Source organism: Ranitomeya variabilis, chromosome 2 (assembly GCF_051348905.1).
Source record: "Ranitomeya variabilis isolate aRanVar5 chromosome 2, aRanVar5.hap1, whole genome shotgun sequence".
NCBI classification, from domain to species: domain Eukaryota; kingdom Metazoa; phylum Chordata; class Amphibia; order Anura; family Dendrobatidae; genus Ranitomeya; species Ranitomeya variabilis.
The window spans coordinates 488,669,696-488,682,515 of NC_135233.1; positions in this window are offsets into that span (position 1 = coordinate 488,669,696).

The window sequence follows — 12,820 nt, forward strand, 5'->3', positions numbered from 1 at the left end:
GATCAGCAGACACAAAGCATCTCAAATAAGTTTCCAAAGTCTGATTAGTTCGCTCGGTTTGGCCATTTGTCTGAGGATGAAATGCGGAAGAAAAAGACAAATCAATGCCCAGCTTAGCACAAAAGGCCCGCCAAAACCTAGAAACAAACTGGGAACCTCTATCGGACACAATATTCTCCGGAATGCCATGCAAACGAACCACATGCTGAAAAAACAACGGAACCAAATCAGAAGAGGAAGGCAATTTAGGCAAAGGTACCAAATGAACCATCTTAGAAAACCGGTCACAAACCACCCAGATAACCGACATCCTCTGGGACACCGGAAGATCTGAAATAAAATCCATGGAAATATGCGTCCAAGGCCTCTCAGGGACCGGCAAAGGCAAAAGCAGCCCACTAGCGCGGGAACAGCAAGGCTTAGCCCGCGCACAAGTCCCACAGGACTGCACAAAAGAACGCACATCCCGTGACAAAGAAGGCCACCAAAAGGACCTACCAACCAAATCTCTGGTACCAAAAATCCCAGGATGGCCAGCCAACACAGAACAATGAACCTTAGAAATCACTTTACTAGTCCATTTATCAGGAACAAACAGTTTCCCCGTTGGACAGCGGTCCGGTTTATCAGCCTGAAATTCCTGAACAACCCGTCGTAAATCAAGGGAGATGGCAGAAAGAATCACCCCTTCCTTCAGAATACCGACCGGCTCAAGGACTGCAGGAGAATCAGGCAAAAAGCTCCTAGAGAGGGCATCCGCCTTAACATTCTTAGAACCCGGAAGATACGAGACCACAAAATCAAAACGGGAGAAAAACAGGGACCATCGAGCCTGTCTAGGATTCAGCCGCTTGGCAGACTGGGGGTAAATCAGATTCTTATGATCGGTCAAGACCACAATACGGTGCTTGGCCCCCTCAAGCCAATGTCGCCACTCCTCAAATGCCCACTTCATAGCCAACAACTCACAATTGCCGACATCATAATTGCGTTCTGCAGGCGAAAACTTTCGAGAAAAGAAGGCACACGGTTTCATCAAGGAACCATCAGAATTCCTCTGAGACAAAATGGCCCCTGCCCCAATCTCAGAAGCGTCAACCTCAACCTGAAATGGAAGAGAAACATCCGGCTGACGCAACACAGGGGCAGAAGTAAATCGGCGTTTAAGCTCCTGAAAGGCAGAAACCGCCGCAGAGGACCAATTCGTCACATCAGCGCCCTTCTTTGTCAAATTGGTCAGGGGTTTAACCACACTGGAGAAGTTGGCAATGAAACGGCGATAAAAATTAGCAAAGCCCAAAAATTTCTGAAGGCTCTTCACGGATGTGGGCTGAATCCAATCATGAATGGCCTGAACCTTAACTGGATCCATTTCTATAGATGATGGAGAAAAAATGAAGCCCAAAAAAGAAACCTTCTGCACTCCAAAGAGGCACTTAGACCCCTTCACAAATAAAGCATTCTCACGAACGATCTGAAATACCATCCTGACCTGTTTTACATGAGACTCCCAATCATCGGAAAAAATCAAAATATCATCCAAATATACAATCATGAATTTATCAAGATAACTCCGAAAGATATCATGCATGAAGGACTAAAACACAGATGGAGCATTAGAGAGCCCGAATGGCATCACAAGGTATTCAAAATGGCCTTCGGGCGTATTAAACGCAGTTTTCCATTCATCACCCTGCTTAATACGAACAAGATTATATGCCCCTCGAAGGTCAATCTTAGTAAACCAACTAGCCCCCTTAATGCTAGCAAACAAATCAGAAAGCAAAGGCAAAGGGTATTGGAATTTGACCGTGATCTTATTCAAGAGGCGATAATCAATACAGGGTCTCAAGGAGCCATCCTTCTTGGCAATGAAAAAAAAACCTGCTCCCAAAGGTGAAGAAGATGGCCGAATATGCCCCTTCTCCAAAGACTCCTTAACATAACTCCGCATGGCGGCATGTTCTGGCACAGACAGGTTGAAAAGTCGGCCTTTAGGGAACTTACAGCCTGGAACCAAGTCAATAGCACAATCACAGTCCCTATGCGGTGGAAGGGAACTGGATTTGGGTTCATCAAATACATCCTGGAAATCTGACAAAAACTCAGGAATTTCAGAAGAAGGGGAAGAGGAAATTGACATCAAAGGAATGTCACCATGAACCCCCTGACAACCCCAACTAGTCACAGACATAGATTTCCAATCTAACAACGGATTATGTACCTGTAACCATGGGAAACCCAGCACAATAGCATCATGCAAATTCTGCAACACCAGAAAGTGACAATCTTCCTGATGGGCTGGCGCCATGCACATGGTCAGCTGTGTCCAAAACTGAGGTTTATTTTTAGCCAACGGTGTAGCATCAATACCCCTCAAAGGAATAGGGTTCTGCAAAGGCTGCCAGGGGAAACCACAACGTTTGGCAAATTCTAAGTCCATTAAGTTCAAAGCGGCACCTGAATCCACAAATGCCATGACAGAAAATGACGATAATGAGCAGATCAGGGTCACAGATAACAGAAATTTAGGTTGTACAGTACTGATAGTAACAGAACTAGCGATTCTCTTTGTACGCTTAGGGCAATCAGAAATACCATGAGTAGAATCGCCGCAGTAAAAACACAACCTATTCTGACGTCTGAATCCTTGTCGTTCAGCTCTAGACAAAATCCTATCACACTGCATAGGCTCAGTACTCCGCTCGGAAGATAACGCCATAGTGTGCACAACTCTGCGCTCGCGCAAGCGCCGATCAATCTGAATAGCCAGAGATATAGAATCACTCAGACCAGCAGGCGTGGGGAACCCCACCATAACATCTTTAACGGATTCAGAAAGACCCTTTCTGAAAATTGCTGCCAAGGCATCCTCATTCCATTTAGTCAGCACAGACCATTTTCTAAATTTCTGGCAATAAGATTCTGCCGCTTCTTGACCCTGACACAGGGCCAACAAGGTCTTCTCAGCATGATCCACTGAATTAGGTTCATCATACAATAACCCTAGCACCTGAAAAAAGGTGTCTACATTAAGCAAAGACGAATTCCCAGATTCCAGGGAAAATGCCCAATCCTGAGGATCACCGCGCAGCAGAGAAATTACAATTTTAACCTGCTGTATGGGATCACCAGAGGAACATGGTTTCAGAGCAAAAAACAGTTTACAGTTATTTTTAAAGCTCAAAAATTTGGACCTGTCCCCAAAAAAACAAATCGGGAGTTGGAATTCTAGGCTCTAAAACCGGAGTCTGAACGATACAATCGGAAATACCCTGTACTCTAGCAGCAAGCTGATCCACACGAGAAGCCAATTCCTGAACATTCATGCCAGCACCAAACTCCTGAGCCACCCAGAGGTAAAGAGGGAAAAAAAGACACAACAGACTACAGAAAAAAAATGGCTCAGCACTTTCCTTCCCTTCTTTTGAGAAGCAATTAACTCATTGTGGGCCAGTTGTACTGTTATGATCTGGTGGCCTAGGAGCAGCATGAGACGTACTCTGGAGAAGGTTGTACCTGTACTGACCGCGGACCCTGAACTTAACACCGCAACTAGAAGTAGCCGTGGGATGTTTCTGACACTCCCTAGACACCTCGTCACAGCCGGAGGACTAAATACCCCTAGAGGAAGAAACGGAAAAACTATCTTGCTTCAGAGAAAATCCCCAAAGGATAGACAGCCCCCCACAAATATTGACGGTGAGAGGAGAGGGAATTAACATACACAGACTGAAATCAGGATTTAGCAAAGGAGGCCATTCTAGCTAGATAGAAAGGATAGGACAGAGTACTATGCGGTCAGTATTAAAATACTAGAAAATATCCACCACAGAAAATACAAAATATCCACATCTAACTAAAGATTATAGAGGGTATATCTGCATCTCCAGAGATACCAGCTTGGATGAGCAAGTCCTTATACTGACCAAGCTGGACAAGACTAAACATAGGAATGCACTGAATTATAAGGCCCACAGCATGTGGACTGCAAAAAACGAGCCAGAACTTATCTTTGTTGCAATGAACAGCAAAGCAGAAGAGACCAGGCAGAGATGTGAATCCTCCAAAAACAATGGACAACTGGCACTGACTAAAGGGTGAAACAAAACTAAATAGCCCAGTGGATTGCATTAAGTGGACCCACCTGATGACATGCTGTGATTGAAGACAGCAGCGCTACCACTTATAACCACCGGAGGGAGCCCAAGAGCAGAATTCACAACACGTTCCCTCCCTTATAGCCAATTATTAAGATTGAAGAGGATTAATAATACTCAGGAAAGCGCACTCAGCAGGCAGAAGAGTTGTGTGACAGGTTCCGCTGTAGGGGTTATCCCAATGAAATTTTGAATAAGGCTAACAATAGGGTTAATCAGGCAAGAGACAATAATCGTGGTTCTGCCCACAAACGCGATAAAAGATTTGTTTTTTGCTTTAAATTTGCCCCTATGGACGGTATCATACGGTCTGCTATTCGCAGGAATTGGCACATTCTAGAACGTGATAAAGATATTGTGGAGGTGGCAGCAAGGGGTCCCATTATTTCTAATAGACGCAGTACCACTTTGGGTGACATAATAGTGAAAAAACGGATGGTGAAGCAACAAGGTAATTGGTTAGGTAAAAATGTTCCTCATGGTAATTTTAAGTGTGGACATTGTCCTTTTTGTAATTACCATGATGTAAGTCAAACACTTTGCATTGGAGGTGTGTCTCATACTGTGATAGATTTCATCACCTGCAGAACGACCCATGTGGTTTAGGCCGGTTTCACACGTCAGTGGCTCCGGTACGTGAGGTGACAGTTTCCTCACGTACCGGAGACACTGACACACGTAGACCCATTAAAATCAATGCATCTGTGCAGATGTCATTGATTTTTTGCGGAACGTGTCTCCGTGTGCCAAACACGGAGACATGTCAGTGTTTGTGGGAGCGCACGTATTACACGGACCCATTAAAGTCAATGGGTCCGTGTAAAACACGGACCGCACACGGACGTTCTCCGTCTGCAGTCCGTTTGCGTGCAGGAGACAGCGCTACAGTAAGCGCTGTCCCCCCCACATGGTGCTGAAGCCGTGATTCATATCTTCTCTCCAGCAGCGTTTGCTGCAGAGAAGATATGAATAATAGTGTTTAAAAGACAGATCTATGTGTCCGCCGCCCTCCTACCCTCTGTGCGCCCCCCGCTGTCCTGAAAATACTCACCCGCTCCCTCGTTGGCTGTCGGTGCTTTCTGGTCTGGCCGCGGCTTCTCTACTGTATGCGGTCACGTGGGGCCGCCGATTACACTCATGAATATGTGGCTCCACCTCCAATAGGGGTGGAGCCGCCTATTCATGAGTGTAAATGAGCGGCCCCACGTAACCGCATACACTAGAAGCCGCGGCCAAACCAGGAAGCAGCGAGGGAGGCGGGTGAGTATTTTCTGAACAGCGGGGGGGCGCACAGGGGGTGGGAGGGCGGCGGACACATAGATCTTTATTTTAAACACTATTATTCATATCTTCTCTGCAGCAAACGCTGCTGGAGAGAAGATATGAATCGCAGCTTCAGCACCAGATGCTGGTACGTGTGGTACCCAGCACGGTGCGTGTGGTACCCAGTGGGCACACGGGCGGCACACGTGTGCCGCAAGTGTGCCACACTGATGTACACAAGAAACGTAGGGGCACACGGACACGGATAATTCTGGTACCGATTGTTTCCGTGTGAGACTGCCCTTATGTGGTTTTATGTCGTTGTAAGTCCTTCTATATTGGCAAGACCATTCTCCCCTTCTACGTGAGGTTCAGAGAGCATTACATCTCGATTGCTTCAGGCAAGGGGGTTCCACGTTTGATCAAACATGTTAGGGAATTCCATGGAGGAAACCCAGAGGTGCTTTCTTTTGCTGGCCTAGAAAGGGTGTCTCTTCCAGTGCAAGGAGGAGATCTGCACAAGCTTCTGCTAAAAAGAGAGGCCATATGGATTATGCGCACTCGAGAGCAACAATCCGCTGGTTTGAATGAAAGAATGGATATGTCCATCTTGAACCAGGCCATAAGTCAGTGTAACAGTGACTAAGACCCTGCAATACATAAGTACTGCATTGCATTGGATCAGCAATTAAAGTAAAAAATGGTCAAGTCCCATAATAGGACTAAATAAAAAAAAGGCAACAAAACTTTGTAAAAATGTTTAAAAAAAAAACCACAAAAAAGAAAATGTTTTGCTATTTATTAAAAAAAGCAAAAATGAAAAAAAAACCAACAACATACAAATAACCGATGTTGCTACATCCAGAACAACTGGAGATTTAAGTCTGTCACCTTATTTATCCAATACTGATTGTGAACACTATTAAAATAAATAACTAAAAGCTTTTTTTATAATAATGGCACACAAGATTTGGAATAAAAAGTGCTAAAGTCATATGTAAAAAAAACCTTAAAATTAAGAGTTATCGCTTTCGGAATATGGCGATGCAACAAACAAATTACGGTACATTTTTTTGTAAAAATATCGCTTGATTCTAGTGTGCAAAAGTAGCAAAACATAAAAAAATTAAAAAAATCTGGTATCACTGTGATTATGCTGACCTGAATAATGAATAATCTTATCGCTTTTACCGCAGTGAACATTGATAAAGAAAATCAGATCTGTACTGTTGGCTTTTTTTCATTCTGTGTGTGAAAAATCTTAATAAAATGCTATTATAAAATGTTATATACCCCAAAATGGTCAGTAAAATCTTCTACTCATCCCACAAAAAGCAAGCCCCCGGGCAGCTCTATTGGTGGAAAAATAAAAAATTACAGCTCTGAGAATATGACAACAAGAAACAGTTTTTAGTACGTAAAAGTAGCAAAAAATTAAAAAATATATGAATCTGATCTCGCTGTAATTGTGCTGGACCCGAAGAATAAAACTGTCTATATAAAGTTTGGGTCACATTTATTCTTAGCTCTACACTAATCATTCACCTTGAGGTTTTCCATGTTAATCAAAAATAGCAATTTTGATTCATAAAAATATATATATATATATATATATATATATATATATATATATATATATATATATATATATATATATATATTTATATTATAGCACAGAAGGTATTAACAAGAATTTTGCAAAAAAGGGGGAATTAAAACATAACTTTTAATGAACTATTAACAGGTACCAAGACACAATAAGCAATAAAAAATCAGCGCCCTAAAAGGGCCCATAAGACAATTTTTCAGGCTGTGATAAGGCATCAATCAATCACAATTGACTACCAATACGCAATACCAAAACGCATGTAACTGCAACAGAAATGCTTGTGTGTGATGTGCAATTTGTTAGCATTTGGGCCCCATTTTAAACTTTGCCTAGGGCCCCATTTTGCCTAAAACCGGGCCTGCCTGCAGAGCGGCTAATATTGAGAGCTTTCTGGCCAGTTTATCCGGCTCTGTGGGGCCCCTGGCCGGATTGCCCTCATGTGCGACGGGCAGGGAACAATCCCTGCAGCTCCGCTGCCTGCAGGAGAAAATGGGAGCGGAGCTGCGGGGAATGGATCCGTCCTGCTTCTTGTCTCACACAGCAGTGGCTGAATGACATCATCATTGAGCACCGCGGCTGTGTGAGAGGAAGCTGCCGGCGATGGTGGGGCTTCAGGATACCGTGCGCAAAGGTGAGGTGAGTGAGTGTGTGTATATGCAGAGAGGTGAATGGTGCTGTGTGTGTCAGTGCATGTGTTGGTGGAGGAGAGGGCAATGATGGGGGTGATGGGGTGGAAGGCAATGATTGGGTTGACGGAGAGGGCAATGATAGGGGTGGTGGGGGAGGAAGAAATGATGGAGGTGATGAATGGACAATAATGGGGTGGAGGGGAGAAAGCAATAATGGAGGTGGTGTAGAGGGCAATCATGGGAGTGGGGGAGAGGGAAATAATGGGATGCGGGGGGAGGAGGACAATGAGGGGTGTAGGAGATTGGGATGGGAAGAAAGGGGATTTATAATGGATTTAGGAACGGGGAGGTGGAAGAAACGTTATTGTCGACTATTATGTTTAACACAGTCCCTTAGTATATAGTGTACTCACTTATGTATAGCACAGTCCCTTATTCTGTGTGTATATATATGTGTATATATATATATATATATACATACATACAGTATATATATCTTTTCCGCCTTAAAAGGAGGGGGGCCCAGACACATTTCCTGCACAGGGGCCCCAAGCTGTCTGTGTCCGCCCCTGCCCTAACCCTAATAGGAAAATGGAAATTAATACTTTTTTTATTTTATATTTTTTTTCCTAAGTAAGGGGGTGATAAAGGGGGGTTTATTTATAGCGGGTTTTTAAATACATCAGATAGGGATTGCATACATCAGTTAGGACTGCTCTATATGGGTATACCTTGACGTTTGGTGGAGCAGCTTAGTATACATTTTTTGCAAAAAACGTTTCAACCAAATACCCTGTTTTTTACATCTTTTTACTAGCGCTTGCAGATTACTGTGATTTTTTTGAAACTGAGTGTTTTTGGTTTTACTATGCTCTTTTGTGTCTTTAAGTTTATTGGTGGTGTGTGAACATGTTCCTACAGCCTTGTTCACTGTGCAAGTAGCCCATGTGTTCCTGTTTCCATTATAGCGGGTTTTCGTAGTGGGTTTTTATGTTTGGCAGCTGTCACACACTCAAAGAAGCTTTTTAATGCAAAAACGATTTTTTGCATCATCACATTTTGAGAGCTATAATTCTTCTATATTTTGGCCCACAGAGTCATGTAAGGGCTTGCATTTTTGCACAACCAGCTGATGGTTTTTAGAGGTAACATTTTCGGGCACATGATATTTTTTGATTGCTTTTTATTTAGATTTTTGGGAGGCAGAATGAACAAAAACCAGCAATTCATTAATTTATTTTTTTTTTTTTGGGGGGGGGGGGGGTGGCATTTATACCGTTCTGCGTCTGGTAAAATTAATAAAGCAGTTTTATTCTTCGGGTCAGTACGATGATAGCGATACCTCATTTATATAATTTTTTTATGTTTTGCTGCTTTAATAAGATTAAAAACTATTTTATATAAAAAATAATTATTTTTGGATCGCTTTATTCTGAGAGCTATAACTTTTTATTTTTCCGCTGAAGGAGCTATATGGCGGCCTGTTTTTTGCGGGACAAGATGACATTTTCAGCGGTGCCATGATTATTTATGTCTGTCTTTTTGATCACGTGTTATTCCACTTTTTTACAGTGTTCATTAAAGGGGTTAACTAGTGGGACAGTTTTATAGGGCGGGTCGTTACAGACGCAGGGATAACAAATATGTGTACTTTATTTTGTTTTGATTTTTTTTCACTCAAATATTTATTTATTGATATTATAAATATTTACTTTTTTATTATTATTTTTTCAATATTTTTAAATTATTTAAAAAAATGTTTTTTAATTCATTCTTATTTTTACACTGTGTCCCACTATGGGGAAAGCAATGCCACTGTAACAACCAGGACCCTGGGGTGTCACACACTCAGCACAGGAAGAGTTACCGGGGCCTGGACAGAGATTCAGGGATGGAGATGCAGCGATGGCGCCAGGAGGGTCAGTATGATGTCTTCTGTTAGCTGGCTCCTGCCGCTGCTCCGCCGCTCCCCCTCCCCCACCAGCTTCCTGGACAATGACTCGTGTATAAGCCGAGGGGGGCGTTTTCAGCACAAAAAATGTGCTGAAAATTTCGGCTTATACACGAGTATATACGGTATATCACAAAAATGTACCTCAGAACTCGGAACAATGTCTGGGTAAGAAATATGATGACACAAAGTACAGAATACTTTATAGATGAGTAATTAAATCGTGAACTATTGTTTTATGTTTTGTGTACGTTTAACATTAGTGTTGAGCATTCCGATACCGCAAGTATCGGGTATCGGCCGATACTTGCGGTATCGGAATTCCGATACCGGGATTCCGATACTTGCCGCGTATCGGATACCGGAATCGGAAGTTCCAAGATTCAAAATGCAGAAATTCAGCCAATGAGAATGATTCCAAGTGTGGGCACATCCTGTTTAGCATGGAGGGCATGAAACTACTGGCAAGGCTGTGATTGGCTGCTGAAATGATGTCATGATGCAGTTTAAAAGTCGCTGGCGCCATTTTGCGATCACTCTGCTGTGAATTCAGTTAGTGACAGGACGCTGTTTGCTGACTGAGGGCCAGTTTAGAGATAGCGATTTGCTTCTTTGTGCTTTCCAAAGGCTAATTTAGCAACCGCTGTGTTCACCTTCTATTCACCTTGCTTTTGCCTTGTAGCGCTGTTTTCACAGCGATCTGCAAGGTCTGTGTGTGTGTGTGTGTGTGTGAGTGCAGCCCACTCTCTAGTCTGAGTGCAGCCACATAGGCCATCCATAGCTGGTTGTATTCAGTTCAGGGAGGGTGGTTCATTGCCTCATACTGTTCTTTTTTTTTTTTTTTTTTCAAGTAGTGTAGTCTGCTGCTAATTTATTCAAAAAAATCCTATTAGTGTCTTTCCACCCGTCTCCAGCTAATTTGTGGAAAAACACTACATAGGATAACGTAGAGGAGGGTTTTTGGGCCTTGCAGCGCCGTTTACGGCTGTCTGCACGGTCTCCGTGTGACTGCAGCTCGCCCTGTAGTCTGTGAGCAGCCGTAGCCTGGTTGTCTCCAGCTCAGGGTTGTTCACTGCGTCATACCGCCAAATCAATTTTCATTTTGTTTTAAGTAGTGCAGGCTGCTGCACATTTTTTCAAAAAATTCCTATTAGTGTCTTTCCACCCGTCTCCAGCTAATTTGTGGAAAAACACTACATAGGATAACGTAGAGGAGGGTTTTTGGGCATTGCAGCGCCGTTTACGGCTGTCTGCACGGTCTCCGTGTGACTGCAGCTCGCCCTGTAGTCTGTGAGCAGCCGTAGCCTGGTTGTCTCCAGCTCAGGGTTGTTCACTGCGTCATACCGCCAAATCAATTTTCATTTTGTTTTAAGTAGTGCAGGCTGCTGCACATTTTTTCAAAAAATTCCTATTAGTGTCTTTCCACCCGTCTCCAGCTAACTTGTGGAAAAACACTACATAGGATAACGTAGAGGAGGGTTTTTGGGCCTTGCAGCGCCGTTTACGTCTGTCTGCACGGTCTCCGTGTGACTGCAGCTCTATCCGTTGTCAGTTCAGCCCCCAAAAAATAAATAAATAATAAAGTTCACCAAACACACCAGTTACACCACTTTACATTTGTGTAGGCCACATTAGCTCATATTAAAGTCTAGTCCACACTTTAGAAAATTAGTGTTTCTTATACCTGTTAGGAGGAGTTGCTCAGGAATAAGCACACAAAGCCGTTAGTACTTTTCTGCTTATCTTTATCAGTCAACCAAGATGAAGAAGGCAGTGAGTAAGGCACGTGGGCGTGGGCGCGGAGCAGGGAGGGGACGTGGGGATTCTGTGCCTGCTGCGGGCACCGGTGACTCATCAGCACCCACTTTCACCAGGGAACAGTCCTTCATGCGCAGCTTTGTGTCAGAGCGCCGTACACCGCTGCTGCGTGAAGAACAAATTGAAGCCGTTGTCGGATGGATGGCAGCTAATGCATCAACTTCAATTAGTGCCACATCCTCTCAGACACAGAGCACTGGAGAGCAGCCATCTGTCTCTTCACCACCTGCCAAATTGCCCAGGCAGACAGAGAGCCCAGGACAGGAGCCGTCTCTACTTCTGTTCTCTGAATCTCTTGGCTTGGAAACAGGGGGCCAGCCAAGCAGCATTGGAGAAATGGAAGAAGAGGCAGGGTGCAGTGATGCCCAACAGCTTTTTCTCTCTGAGTCTGAAGAGGCGGGTGGGCCAGTGGCTCCGGTCACCACATCGCAGGCCGCATCAGCTGATGATGACACTCAGGTGCCACTTACTGGTGCGTGCTCTGCTGCTGAGACTACCCAGGAGGAGCAGTTGGGGGCAGAGGGTAGTGTAGATGATGAGGTCCTTGACCCATCTTGGCGTGAGGGACAAGAAGGTGGTGGGAGCAGCTCTGAGGAAGAGATTCCCCGTACGGCCCAAAGAGGGAGAGGGAGGGGGAAGACTGCGGATCCTGCAGCCTCCGCTTTGGCACCCGTTAGGAGCATGTCTCTTCCAAAAGCCAAAAAGGGCGCTCCCAAGACTTGCAGTGCCTGGTCCTTTTTTGACACAGTTGCAGATGACATTTGCTATGTCAGATGCAAGGTGTGTCATCAAAAAGTCAAAAGAGGGAAAAATGTCAGCAACCTCAATACCTCCAACATGTGGAAACATGTGCGCAACAGGCACCCGGCGGAGTTAGAAAAACACACTGAAGAGCTAGGCCAACCAACAGCGGCAGCTACCACCTCTTCAGCTCGTGTTGCCTCTTCCTCTAGCTCACACGCAGCTGGTTCGGCTTCCTCCCAGGATCGCCGTGGAAGAACCTCTGGCCCTGTTGTCCAGAGACCCGCTGTAATTCCACCCGCAGCACCACTTTCCCAGTCATCCACACACTCCCAGCCCACTCTACAGCCATCGGTAGTACAGGCATGGGAGAAAAGGCGGCCTTTCTCGTCAAACCACCCACGAGCACAGGCTCTGACTGCAGGCATTGCCAAACTTCTTTCACTGGAAATGCTGTCATTCAGGCTGGTGGAGACTGACAGCTTCCGTGACTTGATGTCATTGGCAGTCCCACAGTACAATGTGCCCAGCCGCTTTTACTTCAGCAGGCAAGCCGTCCCTGCCCTGCACAAGCATGTGGAGTCGACACATAAAACACGCGCTACTGAACGCCGTCAGTAGCAAGGTCCACCTCACCACCGATGCGTGG